Raw genomic sequence first — 20326 nt, 5'->3', positions numbered from 1 at the left:
TCGCAGTATCTGATTCTTATTAATGAAATCTGAATGAGAAGAATTCATATCAGGAATTACCCTATTGATGGAGAGGTAATTATTCAATTGAGAGAGCAAATATTGTTATTTTTTATTTTCCTGTCTCCAAAACCTAGCATAGAGCCTAGAACACAATGGGAAGTTGAAAAATATTCTTTGAAGAGATGAATCTGAAAAGAAATAATCCCAGAATTACTGAATTAAATAAGATAATTAAATTCACCATGCATTTTGAGTGCTTGTTATGTGTCAGGCACTGGGTTAAATGCTAGGAATACAAGACAAAAGTGAAAATAGCTCCTGTCTTCAGGGAACTTCCATGCTCATTTCCTGGGAGCCCCCGTTTTTTTTTTTTTTTTTTTTTAACTAGAAAAAATGGCAAAGCACTTCTGCAGTTAAAAGGTTGTGTTTCACTTTCTCAAGAGACCAGAGATGGAATGTCCTACTGTAGAAATATTTCTGGGAAATGAGACTTTTTTTACTTAGCATGGAAGACCACCCAGAAGGTAGCATGTTCACATGGGAGCCTGAAGAAAAGGCAGTCCTGTGAACATGGCTTCAAATCCTACCCACAGCTGCTCTGTTGTCTCTCTCAGAGAGATCAAGACAGACCAATGTCCTGAAAGTTAAGACCTCTGAGCCCCAAATTGTGGTGATTAAAGGGAAAGCAATGTTCTGGGAATCATCAGTTCTATCGACTAATTCCTTAGCCTCCCTCCCTACTAAGTGACTGCCATGTGCTGCTTTCCAGGCAGTAATAGAATGCCCATCTTTGGAGAAAAAGAGACAGCAATGGAGGCTGATGCATTATAGAGGGCTGCCAATCTATGAGGAAGGGGGAAGAGACTGAACTCTGAGAGACTCCTTTGGCTTACAGAGTTGCTAATACTTCAAAAGACCAGACCCACATCAGTTGAATCAATGGAAACTCTCTGACAAGCGTGCTATGAGCTATAAAATTACAAACAGACCTATCATACCCTGCCCAATGGCCTGATAGAATCTGAAAATCACTTGCTCTTATTAATCATGGGATAGTAGGAGCTAGCCTCAATGGAATGGGGTTTGGTTGTTTTGAAACAATCAGCATCTGTCTTTTCTTGGCCCTATCAAAACACCACGAGGAAGGATCCTGCTAGTTCATCTTCATCTTGTATATTTATTTTTAATGAGATGAAAAGTTCTATACCTGAAGTATCAGTTCATATCATTCTGTGAGGATTACTAAGCTATCAGATATCTGAATTGAATGCTAGATGAAGAGGAGAAGAGACTGGAACTTGAAATAAATACCTAAAGGTAGAGTGATTACAGCATTATCTCATAGCCACAAAATCTGGAAAGGGTTCACTGAATTTACATTCCTTTCACAGCAGGAAAACAACTGAGCTTAGTTTAGCACCTACTTATTATTGAAATAGCAACTAACTACTAAATAGTTAAAATGCTAGGCAATCACATTGCTGTTTCCTTCCAACCAGTAGCCAGGTGAATTCCTCCTGTTCTTTCCTTTTCACTACTCTAGGGGTCTAATGGGTCTTTTCCTTTTAAAATGGAGATTAGAAAGAATGTTTGTGTTACTAGTCCTGGGTGCATTTTGTGACAGCTTACTCCAAATTGCCAAAAATTTCATGTAATAACTCTGTCTCACTCTAAATATTGCTTCACATCCTTTTAAATGTCATATTTCATTTCTCTCATGGTCCACTTAGAATACAGAAGAACACTTCAGTGAGAAGATGATTTTAAACACCACCTTGGTTTTATGAAATATATATAATCTGAGTAAGTAATTGCTCCTATGTAAGTAAATGTGAATTCAGAACTAGAAATCCCTAAACCAGCTGAATTTTTGGATAATTCCAATACTAATATTCACTTTCCTCTTCCATTCCATGATAATGAGAGTCCAGGTTGTAGTTCCCATCAACCAGTCAATCATTATGTTTATTAAACACTTAATTATATTGTAGGCAAGTGCTAGGCACTAGGGAGACAAAGACAAAAATTAATTAGCCCCTGTTCTCAAGTAACATTCATTCTGAGTCATAACAACATATGTCAATAATTCGACCAAATATATGCCAGACTATTAACTATTTAAAGAAATAATTGAAGAAGAATTGGGAAATAAACAATAAAAATGATATATACTGTGACTATTTTATTCAGAAAATGATAAATGTAAATTAATTGTGACAAATTGTCAGCAAACAACTGATTTATTTGTCAAATGAAGAGAGATGATGACCGAAGGCAATATAGGATTAAATATAAATTTGTAGAATATTTCAAATGATGATGGATGATTATAAATAGTGACATCTCAAAAAAAAAAAAACTATCAGAAAGAAGCAGCAGAGGACAAAATCAATTTTGACAACATCCCTGTAGTTTGACTGGTTTTGTCTTAGCCCTCAGAATGCATGTATGCTAAAACAACTGATTGGAAATTCAATGCCTCCCTCTCTATCCCTATTCACTGTGGCACAGGGTTGTTTTCTGGCACTCTGCCCCTCCTTATTATATAATTTAGAGAATACTCTCTTTTCATTGGTACATGGCATACAATAGACACTTAATAACTGCTAATTGACTGATCCACAATACTTCACTGTCTTAACCCTCTGGTAATGGGAGTTTTGTGTCCATATTAACTCTTTATCAAAAAATCTCTAAAGCTTCAAGCTGGAATCACTCTGCGTTTTCAATCAGTATACAATCTATTGTACCTCCCAGCCACCAATTGTGTGTTGCCCATGGAATTGTAAGGTAATGAAGGTCTCATATCTATGCTGTTTCACACTAGCATATTTTTTCCCAAAGCTGTTTATTGTCATTTTTCAAGAACAAATTTTTCCTCTTTTGTAATACAATAGCCAACTAAGCAAATTATTTTTTAATTAAAACTTTTTATTTTCAAAACATATGTGTGGAAAAATTTTCAACATTGATCCTTGAAAAACCTTGTGTTCCAAATATTTCCCTCCTTTTCCCCACACCCCCAGATGGCAAGTAATCCAAAATATGTTAAACATGTTAAAATATATGTTAAATCTAATATATGGTTACATATTTGTAGAATTATCTTGCACAAGAAAAAATAAGATCAAAAAGGGAAAAAAAACTGAGAAAGAAAAAAAAATGCAAGCAAACAACAAAAAGAGTGAAAATGCTATGATATGGTCCACACTCAGTTCTCCCAGCTCTCTCTCTGGGTTTAGAGGGCTCTTTTCATCACAAGATCACTTTTGGATCATTTTTGGAAAGAGTCAGGTCCATTAGATAATTTTCACATCACATTCGTTGTATAATCTTGCTGTTGCCATGTGCGGTGATCTCCTGGTTCTGCTCATTTCACTTAGCATCAGTTCATGTAAGTCTCTCCAGGCCTCTCTAAAATCATCCTGCTCATTGTTTCTTATAGAACAATAATATTCCATAACAGTCATATACCATAACTTATTCAACCATTCTCCAACTGATGGGCGTCCATTCAGTTTCCATTTTCTTGCTACTACAAAAAGACCTGCCACAAACATTATTGCATATGTGGGTTCCTTTAACTCCTTTAAGATATTTTTGGGATGTAAGGCCAGTAGAAACACTGCTGGATCAAAGGGTATGCACAGTTTGATAACTTTTTGAGCATCAACTAAGCAAATTCATCCCAAGCATTTTCAGATATGAAAATAGAACTACAAAGAGAATTTAAAAATTGCAAATAGAAACAATCTGCAAAACCATGGCAAATTATTTTTATATCATGTCACAGTGTTAGTTATGCTTATGAAAGAGGTAGAAATAGTGTTTAAGAAGTGGAAGGGACTTTAAAAACTGTCAAATTCAACCACCTCATTTCACAGATAAAGAAGCTGATGCAGACAGAGGTTAAATGACTTGCCTCACAAATAATAATTGTCTGAGAGAGGATATGAACTGAGTACTTCCTGATTATAGACCTCTTCACTTTAAATACAACTGAAGACAGTCTCTTAATAGGGAAAAAGTGAGGATACATGATATATAAAATATTTGCAGTTTTGTTAAGAGATAAATACCTTATTGTACTTGATTCTCACAATAACCCTGTGAGGTAAGTATGTGATATTATTATTCACTATTATATTAAATCACTTAATCAATTTGCTTCAGTTTTCTCAACTGTAAAATGGGATTAATAACAGTATCTACCTTGCAGGGTTGTTTTGAGGATTATATGAGACAATGTTTAAAAATATTGTGCACTGAACATTGTGCTTGCTAAATACCAGGTGCTATATAAATGCTTACTCCTTAAATTAGTTATTTCCTTCCTCCCTCCCCCTCCCCTTTCTTCCTTTCTTCCTTCCTTCCTTCCCTTCCTCCCTTCCTTCCTTCCTCCCTCTCTCCCTCCCTTCATTTCTCCCTCTCTCCCTCTCCCCTTCTTTTCTTCCTTTCTTCCTCCCTCCCTCCCTCCCTCCTTCCCTCTCTCACTCCCTTTCCCTCCTTCCCTCCCTTCTTCCCTTCCTTCCTTGCTTTCCTTCCTTTCTTCCTTCCTTCCTTCCTTCCTTCCTTCCTTCCTTCCTTCCTTCCCTTTCTTCTTTTTTCCCTTCCTTCCCTCAAATTAAATTTTTGTGGTTTTGATCACTGCAGGATCCAGTGAAACATGTGGGTTTTAGACTGTGGTCTTTATTTTTGCTGTGACTTTTGTTTTTGCTTTTTTGCAGCTTCATTAGCTGCCTTTTAGTCTTCTGGGAAAGCTTTCATATTCAGATAATTCAGACCATCATCTGGCCTGAGTTACAAAAGAACCTGCTTAATTTGTTGTAATCAATTATGCATTGATATTTTACCTTTCTTAAAATGTTTCAAAACCAACACACTTGACTCCTATGAATCTTTGTTTTTTCCAACATTATATAGCTTCATCATTTTCTCAACTTTGTACTTCTTCCTTCTAGCTAACTTTAGATCTTGCTCATTTAATTTTCCCTTCCCTACTTTAGGACACTTCTTTCATCACTTAGATGATACCTAGTAGATGCCATCTGAAGCTAGTATCAAGTGGGCCTGTCTCCTCCTTTTTTTTAGACCCAGAGTCCCACCCCTTCCTGCTAATAACCCCTGTTTTCATCTTTTGAACAGCCACTAATTCCTGTCCTCACTCCCATCCTTAACCAAATAGAAAAAAACCCCAAACTTCTACCCCATTATGACTCTTAGGCTATTTCTCCTTTCCCAAGACTATTCCCTTTAAAGCTTCCTGCCCTGTGGGGCCGTCATCTTGATGCATCTTAAGACTTGAGTTTTTTGTCCTTCTGATGGACTTTTTGGACCTCCATGGCTTTTTTATCTTCTTTGTAACTGAATCCCCCTCTATCTCTGCCCCCACCCCACCCTCATGTTTTGTTTTCTCCACTATACTGTGTGAAATCATTGAGATCAGGTGTTAATTTCTTTTTCTAAGTGTCCCCAGGTCTAAGCATAGTGCTTGGCATAGAGTAAGCATTTAAATAGCTCTTCATTCATTCAAAAGACTATGCATTGTTTATCTATAGTCCATTTATGTGAAGAGATTAATAACAGTACTTGGTTAATGTGTCTATGATTTGACTCCTCCCTTATGCGGTAAATTAAAATTTCCTTAGTTAAATTGATATTACAGTGCTCCAGTTGACAGTAGAAAAATAGGATTCAACTTCAAGTTACTTGCCTGTAAAATTGTCCTGCTTTTCATTTTCCCACACAATGCATTTGATTTCTTACTCTTCTACATGGGCTGTGTCTCCTACCTATAGGGCTCTCATTCTTCACCTTTTTTTCTTAAATTCCCTATCTTATTTCAAAGATCAGATACTTTTTTTTTTAATAAGAAGCTTTTCTAATGTTCCCAGTTAATAAGGTTCTCCCTCTGATCCAAAGTTCTGCATCCATGTTGTTTACTCCAGTAAAGTTCAAACTCTTCAAGGACAGGGATTGTTCCAGTTTTGTTCTAATATTTTTAGCACCTAGCACTGTTCTTGACACATGTTCTTGTTATTGTTCAGTTGTTTTTTTAGTTGTGTCCAACTCTTTGTGATTCTATTTGTGGTTTTCTTGTCAAAGATACTGGAGTGATTTGCTATTTCCTTCTCCAGTTCCTTTTTAAAAAATTACAAAAAAAATTTAAATTTTTAAAATTTCTTTTACACATGAGGAACATAGGCAAACAAGGTGAAATGACTTTTGACCACTGTCACACAAATAGTAAGTGTCTGAGGCCAGATTTGAACTCAGGAAGAGGAATCTTTCTGGCTTCAGATCTGTCATTCTATCTACTATGCATGTAGATGACAATCATCTACTTTGCCACCTGTTACCTAGAATGTAGTAATTTTTCATCATTTCATCTTCCTTCACTTAATATAATATTTAATATGGTATTTTATTTAATTTAGTATTTTTATATTTAGTATTTAACACAGCATTTTTTCCAATGCATGTAAGGCTAGATTTCAATATTCACTTTTATAAAATTTTGTACTCCAAATTTTTTTGAAGAGGGAGAACTCCTTCCTTCCTTTCCAAGTTAGCAAGCATCCTCATATAGGTTATATATGTACAATCAAATTAAACATATTTCCACATTTGTCATGTTGTGAAAGAAGAATCAGAACAAAAGGGAAAAATCACAAGAAAGGAAAAAGAAAGCAAAAATAGCATACTTCAATCTGAATTGAGACTCTCTAGTTCTTTCTCAGGACGTGGATAGCATTTTTCATCAAGAAACTTTTGGAATTATTTTAGATCATTGCATTGCTAAGAAAAGGTAAGACTATTGAAATTGATAATTGCACAGTGTTGTTACTGTGTACAATGTTCTCCTGGTCCTGGCCAACAAAGAAGCCCAGTAGGTCAAGGTAGTATAATGCTATCTATACTTATGCCAATTGGAAAATTGTTAATTTATGTGGAAGAGTGGAGTTCTTCTGATACACAAGGTGAGAAGGATATGGAGGGTTAGAATGGAGTCTGAAAAAGGGAACCCAATTGACCTTAATGCTCAGAAGTACTAAGCAACGTCAAAGATCTTCACTGGACCCTGAAGTTTTCAAATTACTATTGAAGATTTATTACTCTCCAGTTTCTCCAAGAGCCTCTGGTAGTCTCCCATCATAGAGGAAATATTTTAGTTTTTTAAAAGGTGCTTTTTCAGTTGATTTCCCCAGGGTCATATAACTAGTAATTATCTTAGAATTTATACTCACGTTTTTTGACTTCATGTCCAGCACTGTATTAGCTATGCTATCTATAGCACAGGTTTTTTTTTTTTTTTTTCTAATAGGCTGATCTGCATGCTTCATTTTTATATTGTTTTCTCACATTAGCTTTCTTTTTTTAAATTTTAAAGTATTTTATTTTTCCCAATTATGTATCAAGACAATTTTTAGCATTCATTTTTTATTATTATAGCTTTTTATTGACAAAACATATGCATGGGTGATTTTTCAACATTGACTCTTGCAAAAACTTCTGTTCCAACTTTTTCCCTTCTTCCCTTCACCCCCTTCCCTAGATGGCAGGCAGTTCCATACATGTTAAACATGTTAAAGCATCACATTAGCTTTCAGAAGCATAACACAACTAATATCTGGGAAAAGTAGTAGTTATTAGTGATAAACATGGTGTGTTGCACCTGGCATCATCATCTTTAGTAAATATGCAAGTCAATTTTTACATCATCTTACTAGATGTAGTAACAAAATGTTAAGTAAAAACTTGGGTGGGCTCTGTTCTTAGTTTAATTTGATCTCTTCATCTTTCACAGAAAGTCAGAACATGAAGTCATCAGAACATGAAGAGAAATGTGCAACTGCAAAAGTTTTAGTTTAGAATATTTAAAGAAGTATACCTTTTAAAGTATTATTGGCATCCCAGAATTGTTCGATTCTGCTCCAAATTATGTACGAACATATATAAATACCTATGTGGATATACATACATCTATATATACACACATATGTGTGTATACATATATCTATATATACACACATATATAAGGATTGTGATGATATATTGTGATGTATATCATGTAAATATGTGTACTTTCAGTTAATTATGTCTTTGAACACACTATAGAACATATTATAGAAAAATAGTGAAATAACGAGTGCTCCCTTTTTATATCTACATCAAGGATATCCTATATACCTATAGAGATAATTCTCAGAGATATTATAGAGGTGAGAAAATAGATACATGAATAAGTAGATAATGACATTTTCATTGGTCACATATTTTGAAAATAAAACTATTTAAGACCTTCCCCCCCCCCAATTTATAAGTATCTTTTAATTTAGATACCTCGAGAATTAATTCTTGAAATAGCCTTGTTTTTTTTTCCACTTAATATGGTCAATCTGCATTTTTAAAATTTCATTTTAAGTGTCATTTCCAAAACTATATATAACACATGAGGAAATGGTAGATTCAAATGTGTTTGATTTACTGTCACTGATAATTGAAATAAATAGCTATAAAAAGCTACTAGATTTCATACATATCTTCTTCTCCCTTCTCCTACTTCCTCTCCCCCCTCCCTCACTCTTTTCTTCTTTCCCTCCCTCCCTTTTTCTATCCCTATCTCTCTCTCCCTCCATTCCTCCCTCTTTCCCTTCATCATTTCCTCCCTCCCTCCCTCCCTCCCTCCCTCCTTCCATCCATCCTTTTCTCCCTCCATTCCTCCCTCCCTCCATCCCTTCCTTCTTCTCTCTCTCCATCTCTTCCTTCTTTCCTCCCTTCTCTCCCTCTCTTCTTTCCTTCTCTCCCTCCCTCCTTCCATCCCTTTCTCCCTTCTTCTTGCTCTTCCTTCCTTCCTCTCTCCCTTTCTTCCTTTCTCTTTCCCTCCCCTCTTCTCTCCCTCCCTCCTTCCCTCCTTTCCTTCTTTCCTTCGTTCCCTCCTTCCCTTCCTCCCTCCTTTCTTCCTTACTTCCACTATTGTTTTTTCACAAGGTTGATCTATAAATGCTCTTCATAGAAAGTAAGTTAATTGAGTGTTACAAGCTTTTATACACTCATCTTCCATTTATGTTGTTTAAACTTCTGTAGAAAATGGTGATAATCATATTCAATATCTTTTCCTTTACCTATTTTCCATTTTCAGCATTAATTTCTCATCTGAATAGGCTGAGGTGCAACTGTTGTAACTTAACAAAATATTATTTTCATATTTATTGTTTCTTCTAATTTAGAAGAAAAAATAGGTGTCAAGTAAGAATTCTGATCATTTAATTGCCAGGCATCATGATTAAGTAAACAGACACTGGTTCTATTTCTTCTTTGAGCTTCTTTCCTCAATTCTTATTTTATTTAAAAAATATATTTTAAATTAATTAAATAAAATTAATTAATTAAATTGTAAAACAAATTTATAATTGAATTAAATTTAAGTTGTTCTTAAATAAATTCAATTGTTAAGATATAAATTTAAGTTCTGGACTTTAGTTTTCTGTCACCATTCTTACAAAATTATGTCACTTTTGGGGAGCCTAGGTGACACAGAGGATAGAGCAACAGCCCTGGAATTAACTCAGGACCTGAGTTAAAATCTGGCCTCAAAAAATTGGGTAAATTGTCTTTGTCATGAAGATTATATGAATCATATTGGGGGGATAACATATAGAGAATACATAGGCACTCTGTGATGTTATTTGTCCCCAAGTTTCTTATTTCTTCTTTAGCAATTCATTCTTCCATCTTGATTATAACCAAGTCCAGAAAATAATTCTCTTTATTGCTTCCTACATTTTGAAGGCAAGTTCTGAATTTCAGGGCTATCCTGAGAAAGAAATTCGAAAAATGTCTAGACAGTTGAGACCAGTTGAGACCATTACTTCGATATCATGCCTCCATGACTAATTTCTGAACCTTGTCCAAAATTTCTCATATAACTTCTTCTTGTGCCAAGATAGTCACAATATATTCCAATGACATTATTGCATTTTTTTTTTTTTTGCTGCCATCATCCACATTCACATTCATCAGAGGATATATGATGCCTATGATGGATGATGGCATTCCTCAAAACAACTGTATTTAGAGGAAGATATTGGTAAAAATCCTTTTATTGATCTTGAACCCAGTTCAGTTTTCCTTCCAGGCTTCAGACCATTTGATCATATGCATGCCACAACCTAGGAATTATTGTAGATATTAAATGATCTGAAACATTTCCTTTTTCTACAAATTAATTAACTTTAGAATAATAGGGGGAAAAGCACAATGTTAGGCTTGCATGAACTATTTTTGATAAAGTCATATTATTTCTCCATAATCACCACTTCCTCTTTCTAGATGTTTGAATGAATTTTGAAGAGATCTATTGGTTTCAAGATGTAGAAGTAATAAGGGAGCATATTCAAGGAATAGGGCACAGTCTGAAAAGTCACACAGAAAGAATATGGAATCTGTTGTACAGGAAATAGCAAGTGAGTCACTTTAGCTAGAAAGAAGAGTATGCAAGGGAAAAGAATGGATAATTAAAAAAATTTTTAATAGTTTTTTATTTACAAGTTATATGCATGGGTAATTTTTCAGCATTGACAATTGCCAAACCTTTTATTCCAATTTTCCCCTCCTTCCCCCCACCCCCTCCCCTAGATGGCAGGATGACCAATACATCTTAAATATGTTAAAGTATAAATTAAATACAAAATAAGTATACATGTCCAAACCATTATTTTGCTGTACAAAAAGAATCAAATTCTGAAATATTGTACAATCAGCCTGTGAAGAAAACCAAAAATGAAGGTGAGCAAAAATATAGGGATTGGGAATTCATGTAATGGTTCTTAGTCATCTCCCAGAGTTCTTTCACTGGGTGTAGCTGGTTCAGTTCAATACTGATCCATTGGAACTAATTTGGTTCATCTCATTGCTGAAGATGGCCAGGTCCATCAGAATTGGTCATCATATAGTATTGTTGTTGAAGTATATATGATCTCCTGGTCCTGCTCATTTCACTCAGCATCAGTTCATGTAAGTCTCTCCAGGCCTTTCTGAAATCATCCTGTTGGTCATTTCTTACCGAATAATAATATTCCATAATATTGATATACCACAATTTATTCAGCCATTCTCCAACTGATGAGCATCTTACTCAGTTTCCAATTTCTGGCCATTACAAAGAGGGCTGCCACAAACATTCTTGCACATACAGGTCCCTTTCCCTTCTTTAAGATCTCTTTGGGATATAAGCCCAGTAGTAATACTGCTGGATCAAAGGGTATGCATAGTTTGATAACTTTATGAGCATAGTTCCAAATTGCTCTAGAATGGATAATTTTTGTGTAAAAATAAGTTGAAATCATATTGTGAAGCAAGAGTTGACATTTTATTTTAAAGACAATTGAAGCTTCCTAAACAAGGTATTAAGATTGTGAGGGTAATTAGGAAGGAGAATTTGATTTCCCTGTGGATTAGGAATTGGGGAAGAGGGAGACTAAAGTCATAAAGACCAGTAGTACATGGTATCATGGAAAAAGTCAGTGGACATTGGAGCTACAGGATCTTGGTTTCAATAACAGGATTGTCATTTATTATCTCTGTAATTTGAGGCATCTTAATCTTCCTTTACTTCCATTTCCTCATTATGTAAAATGAATTAGTTCAGATGGTTTCTGAAATTCCTTCTGATTCTAGATATGATTTTATGAAATTATTTTTAGACAAAAAATGTTTGGGGTCTGAAATAGAGCAGTCACAACATGTGAAAAGAGAAAGCTTGGAATTCTCTGCCACAGGTAACCCTATGAATGATATTGTAGAAGTAGAATTGATATGACTTGGCAATGGATTGTATGTGAGAAAAGAGGATGAAGAATTGAGGATGACTATGAAGTTGAGATGATCTAATCCTCTTTGCCTTGTGCTCTTATCAGCCACAAAGAAAAAAAAAACTGATCTACTTGAGTGACATTAGTCAAATTATTAAACCGCTCTTGGGTATAGTTTTTGTCTCTGTTAAATGACAGGGTTGGAGTAGATTCTCTTTAAAATATATTCAAGCATTAAAATCTGTGATCCTATGATACTTATTACCTCTAGTTGTTCACTTGTCCTTTTTTCACTTCTTCCTCTGTGTCTTTTGCTTTTTACCCTTAAGATTTCCTCCTAAATTTTATGTCTTTTCCTTTCTTTGCTTTTTTCTTGAAGCAAAGAGTTCTTTCAAGTAATATTTTATTCTCCCTAATAATTTAAAGATATTCTTCCAGCCTCTTTATTTTCTCTTCCAGAATGGAGGCCCATTTGTGCATATATAGGTTTTTGACACTAGCAGAAAATTGTCCATTCTCTCTATGCTTAGATGAAGAAAGTGTAGTATTTACTTCTTTAAATTTTTTTAAAGCTTTCTCTGCTAACTTTTGTCAATAAATGCTGTAATAAACTGTCTTGCTATTTCCATTTATTGCACTTGGCTGCCTAAATAAGGCTTAATTTACTTGGACGAGGAAGTTTTCTACTTTTTCTCTTGATAAAATGAGGCTAATTGCTTACTCAGAATGATCAATTAGCACACTCCTGTCATGCAAGCAGAAGCAAATAAAACAGAAACAATGAACTAATTATATTTAATTACCAACCTTTTTTCTCCACGTGTACTTCTTGTATTTCTCTGTAAAAATGTACAAATTCATAGAATCTCAAAATAAAAATCAAGTTTCCATTAAGTGACATCTTCTAGTAATGTGCAGAAAAAGAAGTCATTGATAAATCTAATCCCACCATGTGCAGCAATCTCCTTTAAACCATCCCTGACATGTAGTTATTCAATTTTATCTTGCTGATCTCTAATAAAGGAAAAATCACTGAAAGATTAAAGTGATTCTGTATCATTTTTATGTACTTAATTGAAAATGTCCTGTAACTGCCTAAGTCATGATTCTTTGTCTCTGAACTTTGTGCAGAGATTCAGCTGTTCTGTAATGAGTCGATTGGACATCAACTTCTGCTGTTGATCACTATACTTCAAAGAATTCTACTAATCCTTGAAAGAGGTGAGTGATACTATTGAGTCTGGTTCAATATCTGTGCACCACTGAAATATCTGTCAAGAATATCTGGTCTATTATTTCTGACATTGCAGGTGGATTTAAACAATGAACACTTCTTGGTCACAGGAGGGAAGGAGGGCATGATTGCTAGGTTTCATTCCCAACTTCCAACTAGTAACATTTTCTCTCTGCTTCAGTTATATAATTAATCACATTGTCTTTAATTCTTTGATGTCACTTACTCTGTTCTGTTCTTTGTTCTAATCTTAGAAAACTCATTTTCCTTAATATTGGGGTCCTTGGCTTAAATCTAGACTAGCCATTGACCTCTTTAGTATTAGGTTCATGCCCTGTAAATAAACTATTATTTTCCCTGGAAAAAGGTGCCTTACTATACTTTTATTGAATTTCATTTCTGCACCAGCATATTCTAAAGCAGTTCATTCTATAGTTCATTATACTTTTAGATTGTTCTAATTGTTTGTAGGTTTTTCCTTACAACAAGTCTAAATTTGTCTCTCCAAGTTCTTCTATCTGGAGCCAAGCAGACTGGGCAAGTTATGATATAATGGAAAAAATTCTGAATTCAGAGAACTTGAGTTCAGACTTGATATTTGAAGCTTGCTGCCTTTGCAAGATTAGGCAAATCATTTCTTCTTTTTGGGCATCAGTTTCCTCATCTATAAAATGAAGGAATTGGACTAAATAACTTCTTAATTCCCTTTTGGCTCTAATTATGATTTTAGTCCTAATCTCTCTTCTAATTTACTTCCTAAGTATCTCTCAAGATATTTAACCACTTGAAGAAAACTATCATGTTCCGCCTTAGATTTTCTTTTCAGTTTAAACATTTCTAGTTCTATTAATCATAATCCATTTGGTGACTCCCTTTCTGACATTCTATAGCCTACCAATTTCCTTTCTAACATTGGCAAACACAACTGAAAATCATATTCCATATGTGGTCTGAGAAGTGAAGTATGGAGATTCCTTCATTCTGGATGTTATGATTAAGAGAGGCACATAGTCCAAAAATATATTAGTTCTTATTGTTGCAATATTGATGTGTTCACTCATGTTGTACTTGCACTCTTCTAAAACTCCCACATCTTTTTTTTTTTTTTAATATCAGTTGGTCTAGCAATGTCTCGCCTTCTTATAATGAGATTCAAGTTCACTTTGATGTCCAAGTTTAGGATTTCCTTTTTTGTCTCTTCATTTTCATATTATTATTGCATTCACCTTCTAGCCTGTCCAGATCTTTTTGGAACCATCATCCAAAATATTAGCTCTGCCTCCCATTTTATCTTGTCTCAAAATTTAATAAGTATTCCATACAAATTTGTGATAAAGGTGTTAAATAGCAGAGTCCCTTGCCTATTGTACAATAAATATAAGAAACAATGCAGTTGTTCCTTTGGGAGATTTGCCTTCACATACATCATATTATAATCATGTCAGATGACAGGGAACACTTTTTGTTTCTTAATTTTGAACCATGCTATTTATAGCTCTTTTATAGCAATACATATGTTTTCACTCTTTTCTATATAATAAAAATGATTGATAAGGCAAATGAAATTCTAAACATGTATGTCTTGCTATGCATCCCAATAGTGAGACAATTGCCTTTTTTCCTATCTGTTCAAATGTATGTATATACAAGTACACACACTTATCACTGGGGCAGCTAGAGGGCACAGTTGATAGAGTGATGGGTTTAGGGTCTGGAAGATTCATCTCTGTTCATTTGAATCTGGTCTCATACACTTACTACCTATGTGACCATGAGCAAGACATTTAATTCTGTTTGCCTCAGTTTCCTCATCTGTAAAATGCTGGAGAAGGAAATGGTAAACCATTCCAGAATCTTTGTCAAGAAAATCCCAAATGAGTCACGAAGAGTCATACATGACTGAACCATAACTGTAGGGAGTACTTTACACCCAATTCTATAAAACACACAATTCTCTCAAGATTCCATGAGTTGCCTTGAATTATTGGAATGTTAGTGATCCAGGAGTTCTAAGTCAGATTAAGTCAGGCTAAGAGGCATTGTTATTGTTAATATTATTATGTCTCTAGATCCTGTTAAGTTCTGGGAAAACAAAAACAAACAAAAGGAAAGATAAATCTTCCTGACAAGGTACTTATAGTAGAATGGAGGAAGATAACACATAAAAGGAAGGTAAAAGTATGCTAGGAAGACACTTGTGTGGGGGCATTGCTGAAGTACAACAATGTACTTCCAATTTTGGAAGACTCAGAAAGAGCTAGTACCACAGTGTTTGAACTGCAGCCACCTTCAGGTACTGGCAAATGGGCAAGGAGATACTGAATTCCTAATGGAATTGTAGTTAAATTCATTCAGTACTTTGGTTGACTGGAAAGGAAATAGAAACTCAATGATAATATATCAGAATTAGCCAGAAGCTTTAGTTCAAACATTTCAACGCTAGTATTCTCACAGGCTTCAATACCTGGCTAGGGGAAAACTTCTGTGATGAAGGTATAATATATGCATGCTGCAGGGGTTCTGGCTCTGAGCTCTTGTCAGTAGTTCCAGACAGTATTGGTAGACATATTTAAAATCAGTATGGTGTGAAAAACCCTGAACAAGCAAATCCCCAGACAAAAAAATCAGAAATTCCAAGACTGCCTGATCTCCACAGAGTCAGTTTATTACTCTACTTGACTTTGTTGATCTAAAGAGTTTTTTCCCCCTTTCTATTTTGTTGGACTTATTTTAATGATTTCAAAGTATTATGACTTCAAATTTATCAGTAAGGATCACCTTACAAGGTTTTGCTTACAGCCTTCTTGAATGACCTAGCTTATGATGCTAAATTTAAATTTTCTCATCTATAAATACCTATCCTGTCAAGTTAGCAAACTCAATGTATTTAGAATACTGGTCAAGAAGTCTGCTAGTTAGCCAATTCACTTAACTTCTCTGGGTCTTAATTTCTTCATCTGCAAAACAAAGGGTTCAAACTAGATGGTATCTAAGTCTCTTCCAACTCTAGATCTATGCTCCCATAAATATGTAAAATTACTTTGTAAACAATAAAATGCTATTTTTCTATATTATAGGAAAACCTTTAGTTTTCCAGTTTATTCTTTAACAGGTGATCTTTGTGTAACTAAACGCCTTCTCTTGGCTTTTCTAGAATTCCCACACAAAGTGAATCTTCTAGAACTTTCCAACCTAAAAACTTTCAGCCTCCTTCCTAATTGACACTTCCTTGTTGTTGATATCAGAGATTGGAAACCATACAGATACAACTGGTCAGGACTCTGCACTCCCTATAAAACATCAAATTCTCTCACGATTTCCTGAGTTTCCTTGAATCATGGAATGTTAGTGACCTAGGATTTCTAAGTCAGATTAAGTCAGGTTGAGAATTGAATGAATTTTCATCAAATTGCTAGGAACTCAGTGTGCTGAGTCCTGAGAGGAGCTTCCTCTTGTAAGATCAATGTGAATTTCTTCTCTTTATCTTAATCTGGCTTTAGGTTTTCTAGCAACATACCTGCTTGGTTGTATTCCTTTCATTATCTTCCCCTTCTTATTCTGGACTTGTTGGCTGTCCCAGGTTTACCCTATTCCTTCATTTTGGCAAGAGGATGGATACTTCCCTGATAATGCTTCTACTTCTACTTCACCCTCAGTTTTTTTCTGGATGTCTTAAATGTATCAAAAAACAAACAAACAAACAAACAAACACTATTGCTTTCAGCATTGACTAATTTATTTCATGCTTTTGTAAATCTTTAAAAAATCATTATAGTGTCTAGAAAGTGTTATTGTTATTGTCATCGTTATTACACTTCAAAAAAAAAAAAACCCTTATAGTTCCTCAAACTCAAATTGCACTTGTAGGTTTTCTACCATTCCTGTATTTGTACAACTAATACCTTATTCTCTTCACAAAAACTCATTCATGCAATTACATATTCCTCCAAAGAGTGAAAGGAAAGATGTTTAATTTGATCCAATCTTCCTTGGTTAAGAATTTCTGACTAACGTGTAATCTCCTGAGGGCAGTAGTTGTGTCGTGTTTTACCTTTGTATCTACCTTGGCATGTAGTATAGTATGTTTCTCATACTTAATACATATGAAATTGAATGGAATTTCTGGACCACATGACCATTATTGACTCCTTTTATCAGTATAGCAGCTAGTTCTTTGGCTCCAAGTAATTGTTTACTTTATGAAAGTGTGTGTGTACAAAGGTCAAAGTATCAAAATAAGTGCTGTGAGTTATTCATTGTAGCATCTGATTGAAACTGCTTCAGAAACTGTAACACCTCAAATTTTCCTTTTGCAAATAACAGTAATACTTCTATCTATTTGTTTCCTTCAGGTAGTCAGTCTACAGGGATATTAAGCACTTACTATGCTCCAGGCAAGTGCTAAGCTTTGAGAATACGAAAAAGGCAACCCTCCTAGGGACCCATAAAATAGTTCCGTTCCTCAAGGAAGTCACAGTGTAATAATGCTCTTCCTTGTGTACTATTGCAGGATCACAGGCTCACTGGAATATCAGAGAGGACATACAGAAAAGCATGAAGAAGAAGACTTTTGCCAAATAATCTTGCACCATAGAGACTGAAAGTCATAGGGGTTGATATCTCCCTACTTCAGTGGGGTATAGCAGAAGCAATTATATGTATAGTCCTGACATAGTTAATTGGGTAATTTATCTTCTTTCCAAAACCTGTATCCAAGACATAACTATTACTACTAAGGTTCATCAAAGTCTCCAATCATTTTCCATTTTAAATGATTCACAGGGTCAAAGAGATAAAGTTAGAAGAAACACAGAATGTATCTCCAAAGACTTGATTCCTTGTAAGAAATGTAAAAACATGATGGCACAAGTAAATTTTTAATCTTTCAGAGTTGAAGATTATCACTTTGGAAGAGAGAATGTGGGACATGAATGTTTGTCTCTGTTAATAATGTCAGAATAATATTATAGTTTTCTGGATTTCAGAGCTCATTTACAGAATTCTCTAAATTGTGAGAAATATAGTATGAGACTATCTGAAGTGGGAGTGGGAAGTAATGGCCAAAATATTTAGATATTTCTGAGTACAATTTCTACATAAATATGACCACTTTTTTGATAATTGGGAAACATTTAATAAAGTAGGTAAAAATATAATAGCGCATAGATGATCTTAATAGAGTTTAGGTATAGTAGACTGTTGGCAATATTTTCTCTATCCTTGCCAACCTTATAAAAATTATTCAGTCCAACCATAGAGGGAATGAATAGATTATAGGGAGAAATGGGTAGAGAGTCAGTATGAATGAATGGTATTTGAAGGAAATGGGAAGAAAATCCATCTGGGGCCTGTCCTATTCCTTTCTCTCTCCACCTCTTCCCTTAGCTCCCTACTTAAGGCAGAGAGATGCAGTGAATTAGATCTAAAATCTCCCAACATGGAAGGATGGTAAAAGTTAAAATAATTTGGTTGCCCAGCTATGGGGCAGGGCAGAAGAATATAGTCATTAGAGAAGGGTAGAATCAGAAAATGAGTGATGGTAGAAGTATCAGTATTTAGAGAAGAAAAAATACACTTAATAAAAACAGTGCAATCAGATAAATTAACACATCTTAAAAAACTAGAAGTCTGATTACAAAGGATTATGAAGTTCTTTTAACAAATATTACAAGATTAAGAAAAGTGAAAAAATGTTTGATGAAATACAAGATGTGGAAAATCTCAAGAAAGCATGAAATACCAGAGTAGTTCAAAAGAAAAAAAATTGGAATATATATGTCAAGAGTGATAGCTCTCAATGCACTAATAAAAATCAATTCGCAGATTAGAAAAAAAAATAAAACAACAAAAATTCTATGGGATAGAATCTTTCCAAGAAGTGAAAGAGAGATTTGGAATACCAAACTACTGAAGTGGAGGAAAATCTGGCGGATAAGGCAGCAAAGTTAAAAGTTAACATGATTTAAATGTACAAAAGAGAGGAACAAACAGTTCTTAAAAGAATATTTGCAAACTATTAACAACAATGTGAAAGAATGCTCCAAATCACTAAAATCAAAAGAAATGAAAATCCAAACAACCTTGAAATTTTGCCTCACAGCTAGCAAATTGGCAAAGATGATAAAAGAAGAGAATAGTTGATGTAGGAGGGGTTGTGGAAAGTTGGGCATGCCAATGCATTATTGGTGGAGCTGTGAATTGATCCAACTATTCTCAAAAACAATTTAAAAATATGTGAAGAAAGTGACTAAAACAATCACACCACTTTTTCCCCCCTGCATATAATAGTGCATATCTATATCTATAGTTGAATTTTTTTCTGGTTCTTTTTCATAATTTTAAGGACTGTATCTCTGGTAGCATGTGAGAAGAGGAAAACAATGGGACATGTAAATGATCCAAAATATAAAAAAAATTATAAATAACAATATTATCAATGCATTAATTTTAAGAAACATTTTGCTGATAAACATGCCTGCCTATTATGTAATTTTATTTTGTTTATATTTTTAGGTTAAAATGTGAACAATTTAAATGATAGTATAATATAATATTTATTTGTTACATTAATTTACTGTATGTTTATGATTTATTTCTGCTATCATTAAAATATAGTAAACTTATAAGTAACCCAAGAATTTTTTCAAGTAGATTGTTTTATGAATAATTTTTAGTCACTAAGAACTTTTTTTATAAAGTTAGTTTAAAAATGTATGAGGTTTGGGAACTCCTGATTTAAGACTTCAGAACCTCTGACTCTTGGTGTCAGGAGATTTGTGTATTGCATATTGGAAGAAGGGGAGTGAGCCCATCTTGACTGAATTATCTAGAATTACCTATAAGGTGAAAAGTGTGCCTTGCCTGTTTTTTAAAACTTTTCCATAAGCCTATGATGATGAATAAAGACATAGTTGCATTCCTGTTTTTGTTTTTCTATCATTTTACTTCTTGTCCTAGATTTTGTTAGTATTGTAAAAGAGTCATGTTCCCTATTTATTTCCACCCTCATTTAATCCTTAATGCTCAATTATGACTTTTCTGGTAATTAGGATGAGTGGTAATTAGATGAATTTGTATAGTAGGATGGGGGAATAAAAATAGAGAATGGTGAAGAAGACAGCTACAACTCTGAATTCCATATTCCTGTTTTGTCTCCCCCAAACCTAGGGAAGGGAACACCAGATCATTAGTTCTGCTCCCACTAACTTTTAAAGTCTTCTAAAACCTGAAAGCTCCTAAGCATGTATCTTGGAGCCTAGAATAATTAAGATAATCA

The 20326-nt window shown here is 34.4% G+C and overlaps 1 long non-coding RNA gene across 1 annotated transcript; it reads left to right on the top strand.

Moving 5' to 3' along the window:
* Positions 1-12945: 12945 nt before the first annotated feature.
* On the top strand, positions 12946-19972 carry LOC127558984 (uncharacterized). The gene is made up of 2 exons (XR_007953049.1): positions 12946-13037; positions 17561-19972. It is a non-coding gene; the product is annotated as an uncharacterized LOC127558984 (long non-coding RNA).
* Positions 19973-20326: the final 354 nt, after the last annotated feature.

This window comes from Antechinus flavipes, chromosome 4 (genome assembly GCF_016432865.1).
Source record: "Antechinus flavipes isolate AdamAnt ecotype Samford, QLD, Australia chromosome 4, AdamAnt_v2, whole genome shotgun sequence".
NCBI lineage: Eukaryota > Metazoa > Chordata > Mammalia > Dasyuromorphia > Dasyuridae > Antechinus > Antechinus flavipes.
The sequence above is the reverse complement of the archived record's forward strand: the minus strand, read 5'-3'. Positions and strand labels throughout refer to the sequence as shown.